Source organism: Anopheles nili, chromosome 2 (genome assembly GCF_943737925.1).
Source record: "Anopheles nili chromosome 2, idAnoNiliSN_F5_01, whole genome shotgun sequence".
In the NCBI taxonomy this organism is placed as follows: Eukaryota; Metazoa; Arthropoda; class Insecta; order Diptera; family Culicidae; genus Anopheles; species Anopheles nili.
Genome location: NC_071291.1, coordinates 53,579,086 through 53,586,015, shown reverse-complemented (window position 1 = coordinate 53,586,015; position 6,930 = coordinate 53,579,086).

The window sequence follows — 6,930 nt, the reverse complement described above, 5'->3', positions numbered from 1 at the left end:
GAAGCTAGTGCAGCTTGGGAGTGTGAAAGAAGGTATGATAAAGCGTGCTGGTAACGCAAATCTGAAGCTTCTATTTCGATAAAGGTTAGTTTTGTGTGTAAAAATAAAATAGGTGTAGTGTAGTGAATCAATTATTAATGTGCTTTGTAAGGTTTTCATAATAAAATTAGTGCAAATCGATTAAAAGAAGCTAGTTCAGCTTGCGAGTGTGAAAGAAGGTGTGATAAAGCGTGCTGGTAACGCAAATCTGAAGCTTCTATTTCCATAAAAGTGAGTGTTGCGATCACGAAAATGAAAAGTGAGTTGTTGTGATTTGGTTATTGATGGGCGGCGTAGGTTTTTTGTAAAAAAATCGGTGCGTATCAATGCCGAGAAGCTAATGAAGCTAGTGCATGCTAAAGAAGGTGTGATAAAGCGTGCTGGTAACGCAAATATGTCGCGTTTTCATTCGCGTAATATCAGTGTTTAGTTTCTCCGTGTAGTGTTTTATAAAAGTCTCGATTGAAATAGGTTTAAGTGCTGCGAAAATCGCTATTTTAGTGGCGTGTCCCAAAGCGACGCTTCGCGATAATTCAAAAAGGCGGTATTCAGGTTTAGGCGTCGATGCAGTGTTTTTGGGTGTGTGCGTGGCATCTGTCAATTCGCTTCATTGTGGCTGATAAGCGGTAAGTGTCAATAATTCAAGGTGGGTGGGTGAAATGTCATTATTGTTTTTGCTACACTGATTCATGCCCATAGAGGTGAATAAAGTACTGAGCCGATTCTTTAGAATTTCGATGATGCATTTGAACTGTAAAATGAAGAAAAAAAACCATTTTTAAATGGGTATTCCTAACATTCAACCCCACGAAGTACTCCTTTCTTAAGCTTCACAGAAAGCTCCTTGAATTCAAAACATAACAAAATTGAATCGAGCGGAACGCGCTCCTTAGCCGATTTCTGGTACTGTCTCGCCGTTCCACGCAAAGTGCGGCATTAATTGCCCGTCACGGAAATCCGTTCCGTTTCGCTAACGCCAAAGCGCAAAACTGACCGTGGTCAGAAACGGAAAGGGATCAGGTCGCTTTGACAGCTTCAATCCTGTCCAGTACCGGCAGCACCGTGGAGATAGGAATCGGGAATCGGAATCGGAGTGCTGCGGCTGGATTTAGCGATTTTCTGCCGTGCGTTTTGCCGTTTGTTTAATGGTACACGGGTTGCGGCTTTTCCTCCATTTGATTTCTCGGAGAAGACAAGCCCACTGTCTCTGCCCACCCGGTCAGGTCGGTGACCGACGTAAATCCGCACCGATAAATCGACAAAACCCAAAGTCCCCGTAAAAGAGCCTCCGTTTGGTTCGGTTGGGAGGAGAAAAGCGCTTCCGTTGGATCCGCGCAAGCGGGAATCTCTCCGAGCGATAAATAATCGTTCGATCGTAAAGCGGCAGATTATATCGATGGATACCGCCGGAGTGGGGTGTACGGTTGGCTGCGGAATTTATGCTCCCACTTCCAGGATACTCCCGGGTGTGCGATTAAGGCGCCACCGGACACGGGTCGGTTGCTCATTCCCGGATGCAATCGTCTTTAAGAAGTTTTGCCAAACTTTTGGTCCTCTCGCAAACGGGGCGCGTGTCGGGATTTTCCACCGCATTTGACGCCGAACCGAAGGAACAGGCCGGACTCCACCACAGGACGGTTGTTTATGGGAATTGGAATCGATTTTTATTCTCCAAGCGGTCGACCATCAGCCCGGTTGCCTATCGCGGGGATTACGGGAAATGTGTCGCCTAAGAAGCGAACCAATAAAGTGCATTAGATTCCGATTTTAGCCGGTGGCTTTCCCGGTGGAGGAGAAAGAGCAGTTAAGTCACTTCCCGAAAGTATGATTATTTCACGAGAAGATCCTTAAGGACAGCGAACGCCCTTTTTTTTGCTTCCCACTGGCGTCTTTCACGCTCGAAACCCAAATCCCGACCAACTATTTATCGGATCCGGTTGGGTTTTATTGTTTCGAGCTCCCAACTTGAGCTCCTGTTGCTTCACCGGTCGGGTATGAAGTTTTGTGGTGCAGCTTTTTGAGCGTTTTGCTGCGGAAAGTTAGCTGCGGGGTTTTGGAAGACGTGAAAAAGGAGTACCATTTTTTTTGTTTTGGAAGCCTTGAGCCTTGCCGTTGGGATGCAATTTTCCTCACATTGCGCATAGCTTCCCACCGCCTCGAGACGGATGGCAGCAAATCTACTTCGAACCGGGGTTTTGTCGAAACACGCTCACTTCCGGTGCGTCATACGTGCCACGGTGGGGAATGGGATAAAGCCGGCGATACCGTGGAGGGAGCAACAGCAAGAATATATATATCCTATCAGAAGATTTAAAAATCCCCCAACCGGAAACGGTAAACTTTTTCGCTCGTCCTTATCTAGTCGCTCCGACGTTCCCACTTCCTTAGGGGCTCCAATGGGTTCCGTTCTCTTTTTTTTTTCAGTCTTTTGCTCGTTCCCTTCCGAAACTTACCTTCTTTCAGAGGGCAAAGCGGGAAGCTCAGAAGATAAGCGACCGAACTAAAGGTATTGCTTGGTTGCTTGCTCGTGTGCGGTTCTTACCTTCTAAGGATGTAAAGGACACCCACTTCAAATCGCACTTACTCGCCGCATACGACCGTTGAGAAGGGGGTTTTGGCCGGGGGCGAAACGAGGAGCGGTAAGATGGAATCGGAATCAGTTTCTTTGAAAATTGTTTCTTTCCGATGCCGGCTTGCGTTCGTGCCGCACCCGAGATCGTCAGGACGATGCACACGTGAGCTTCCGATTCCCTTCCGTGGAAAAGCGATGGCTCCCGGGTTATGGCGTTTTTGAGCCACCGCAAATTGGAGGAAAAAATCGTGAACGCGCCAGAGAAAGAAAGGGTTTTCTTTCACGTACTTACTTACCGGGCTACCCGGGGGCGGTAAGCTTTGGCCATTTTTTGTTTAACTCTCACTCACCATCGCTCTCTCGAGCGATTGCATTTCAAGGGATTTGCGGATTTCGTGAGCTCACTCGTTTGGTCGTTTGTTGGTCGGTTTTGCATGCGCTTTGTTTATGTGTTAGGCGAACATTATTCGTGCGCAGTACATTAACGCAAATCCTGGTGAATAAGCTGACGGAAATGGTCGGGTAAAAACACCTGAAGTATGTCCTGCTTCGATGTGAATTGAAGCCAATTGCGCTTGATTGGCTGCTACGCAATTCGCGCTTAAAGCGGCAGATGGAACGTCCCTCAATGATGGCGCTTAATGCCAATCTGATCTCAAATCCCCAATCCTAATACACCTCTGCTTTGGAGGGATTGTGTAATTGTTTTAAACCAACCAAAGGGATTCAAGAGACGACACCCGGAACGATCTCGAATGGCGTCTCCAAACCGGCTAAATCTCCCTTCTAATCCAATCCAGCACACACGGCGAAGGCTTTCTGTCTGGCAATAATCCAGCAGAGGCAAAGGTCGTTTGCCGTTTGTGCAAATCCTCTGCAGTAACTCAGCCGCATCCGATGCGTACCAGGGAGCAGGCCGGTTCTCAACGTCAGCCGGACATCGAGTGCATCGACAAGGATGCGCTCCAAGCCACAAGCTGTGGGTTGGACCATCCACCCTGGAGGTCCTTCCTTGAGTGCGTTTTGGTCACTGCCTGGGAGCATGTCTGGTACGGACAACGGACAACGGCAGATTAGCATCATATCGATGGGAAAATTTGGTTAATTCCTAACCCTTGCCATCGGGGCCTCCAATCCGAGCATCCAATTTAAATCCTCTCATCCTTCGAGTTTTCGGATCGTAATGCCCTGCAAACATGGGCGAATGAAGAAAGGAACAGCAAAAAAGAGAAAAGGAATGTGGGTGTCCTTTTTTAAGCGCCCAGTGGGAACAGTGCAATGTCCTTCGCCTTGCCCGGGAAATTAAGGTTCTTTTTTGAATGCAACACGAGCGAGCCTAAAATTATCTCCACAAAGCTCACCGGGCCCGAAAGGCTCACCGAAACGAAAGTGCAACCGTTCCATACCGGAAGACTAAAAGCCCCCCCCAACTCCGACCGCAATATCTATAAACATTTTCCGAATTCAGATCGACCAGTATCGTTCGTTTTAATCTGTTGCCCTCCGCCCTTGCTGGGTGGGAAAAGCGGTTTTAAGAACACGAACGGGCAATTACCTTCAGGTGAACGCCGGTCCGTGAGAGTATGAAAGGGAGAAAGCGGGCGAGCCCCAATCAAAGCTGCAGGGCTTTCCCCGGCGGGACGTTATGGTGGGCGGTAAGATGCGTGTAATTATGCGGTTCGGTTGAAATATTTGACCACCCGTGGGTGACGCTGTCCCCGTACGGTCGCAGGATCCGTACGAAAATCCAGGACCACCCGGCCACCGTTCGGGTGAAGCGACTTCGTCAACGGACAATGGCGGTTCGTTGACGGTCCTCGAATGCCCTCGGGCGAATGGGAAAGAATGTGTCTTCTTATAGCAGGCTGCAGCAGAGACACAGCGAAGACCGCAGAGGATGGGTTTTCCGCAACACACAAAAGGGTCGCCGATGATGCTGATGTTACATTTCTTTCTGCGGTTTTTTCGGGCTGACATCGTGATTGGAGCTTTGCCAGCCATTTCGCTGCATGTGGGGGAATTCGTCCATCCTTCGGGGGGGAAAACTAATGCCTTCGAATAATTGTCACTAATTGTGATCCATTTGTCGAGACGACTGAACATCGCAGATGGCCATGGTTCTGTTCGCTTTCAGGGAGCGCTCGCATGCAACGTGTGTGACAGTAAATGCATGGCCTGCTGGCGTTCGGAAAAGGACGTCAGCTTGACACAGTAATATTGCACGGCGTTTTGCATCTGCTTGGGGAAAAAAAACAGGAGATCGGTCCTTCGAGAAGAGGCACCTAAATGGGGACCATTTTGAAAACCGCACAAGAAACGGGCAACGAGCGAATTACGGAGGCTCGTGGGCCGGATAGCGTGTGTCGAAGGGTTCGTTCACGTGACAGGATCGTTTATTTTCCGTGCGTTACGTGGCGTGCATAAAACCGCAGCTTCCGATCGCATCGGCACATCGGCCCACCCATAACAAGCATCACCATTCATCACGATGGAAAGCGAGTCGGCTCTATCGCTTTTGCAGCCCGATATTTTTTTAACCCACAAAGCCCAACACTTTAACTCTGGTGGCTAGCGCTGTTGTGCCTGCTCCAATCATGCGCCCTTTTTATGGTGAATAAAACGAGGCCCAAACAAACATCCACCCACACGGCGTGCATTAGGTGGAGGGAATTTTTCACTCGTTTCCGTACACCGTGGGACAAAGATTAATTTGTTCGCGGAGTCGAAATTTTCTGCTGCATGAGCGCTAAAGCCATCGCGCTTTATTCATGGGTCTGTACGCGAACCACCCCACCCACGCAGGGCTCAAAAATTGATCAACGTAATCGATATCACCCTGCGTGAGCCTGCCTGTAGTATATTATCGTTCTGCGAGGCTAATGCTGCAAGCTTTCGGACATCGCACATTTTTGGGCCTGGGGTTTTGAGCACGCGAATCATGCAACACAGGCACACAAACGCACACTTAAAAAAATAGTTCAAAATACACCCACCTGCACCGACACACACAGCCCTGGGTGGTTTCGTGGGGTGGCATTCTCCCGGTGGAAGCGGAAGCGGGCAAACGCTACATTTTATTGGACAGATTTTCCAATTTTACGGATCAACGAGTTTTTTACGCTTCCGCGCTTTCGCGCACCGGCGCTGGAGTAGTTCTTTTTATCCTACTCGGCCGCCCTTCCCATCATCCGGCGTGGGTGGCGTTTCCCGGGGGCAGGCACTAAAGTGCGAGCATCGGCTCCGAGAGGGCTTCATTTGGCAGAAAATTATACGCTGCATCGCGGCCCGTGCCGTTCTGTGGGATGTGCCCGGTTTGGATAGAGTCGTTGGTGTTGTAGGTTGGTTTTTTTTTTGATGCTACCAGGGGATTTTTGTCTTCAAGCATTATTGTCCCCCAGGAAATAGATGGGGAAGGAATGCCGTTTAATGCAGTGCCTGGCCCTTTGGAACGGTGAGTTATGGTGCCGGCGCCGGTTGGGTGATGTTTTTGATTTTCGGGTCCAATTATTGGCGATAAATCACCCGATTTGAGTACGTGGCGCTATTGTTCACGAGGTGTACGAGGCTCTATCTGCTTTTGTTTCGGGTGTGAATTATTTTCCTTTTAATGCTGTAAAAAAACCAATCATATAGCGAAAAGAGTGAAAGAGAGTAAAAACGCTACAGCGAGAGTTTTCTTTCTTATTTCTTTCTTCGAATCGATTACGGACCATTTAAAACGAAGGAAAAGAAACATCCACCCCAAAAGTGGACAGGAAACAGTTTCGTGGTTTATTCTCGGGCACCGCACCGGGCAGAGGGTGAATTGATTTATTGGTTGACCTTTTGTGGTTTGCGGTTATGTTTCGGTCAATTTTTGGGTGCCCATCCTGCTCCCAATTCTATGCCCTCCCGAAGTTGGAGGCCATTTGCATGTTGTTTTAAATTTTCCCTACCCGGCTGAAAAATCACTCCACGACACGGGCGAAAACTCCACGCAACCCGGTCTCCCGGCTCCTCGAGCTGGGCGTTCCCCGTGGAAGCGGAAAAGTGGTTGTAAATTTTATGACACCTCCTAGGGTGCCCTTCGGTCTGCCCGGGTGCTCGTTTGTGCTTGTTTGTTTTTTGGATGGGGCCAAAGGGCTCGTTATTCGACTCCCGGACCTCCATCCGGTGAAGGAAGCTTCCGACGGCGTGTGCCACAGGAAGCACGAGAAAATTGCAGTCAATCGAGTGACGGTGACCCGAGCCCGAGGAGCTCTGGTTTTTTTTTCATTCTTCTTTCTCTCTTTCTCTAACAATGTTTCAGCTTAATACACTTCCTTGCATGCAGGCTGAGG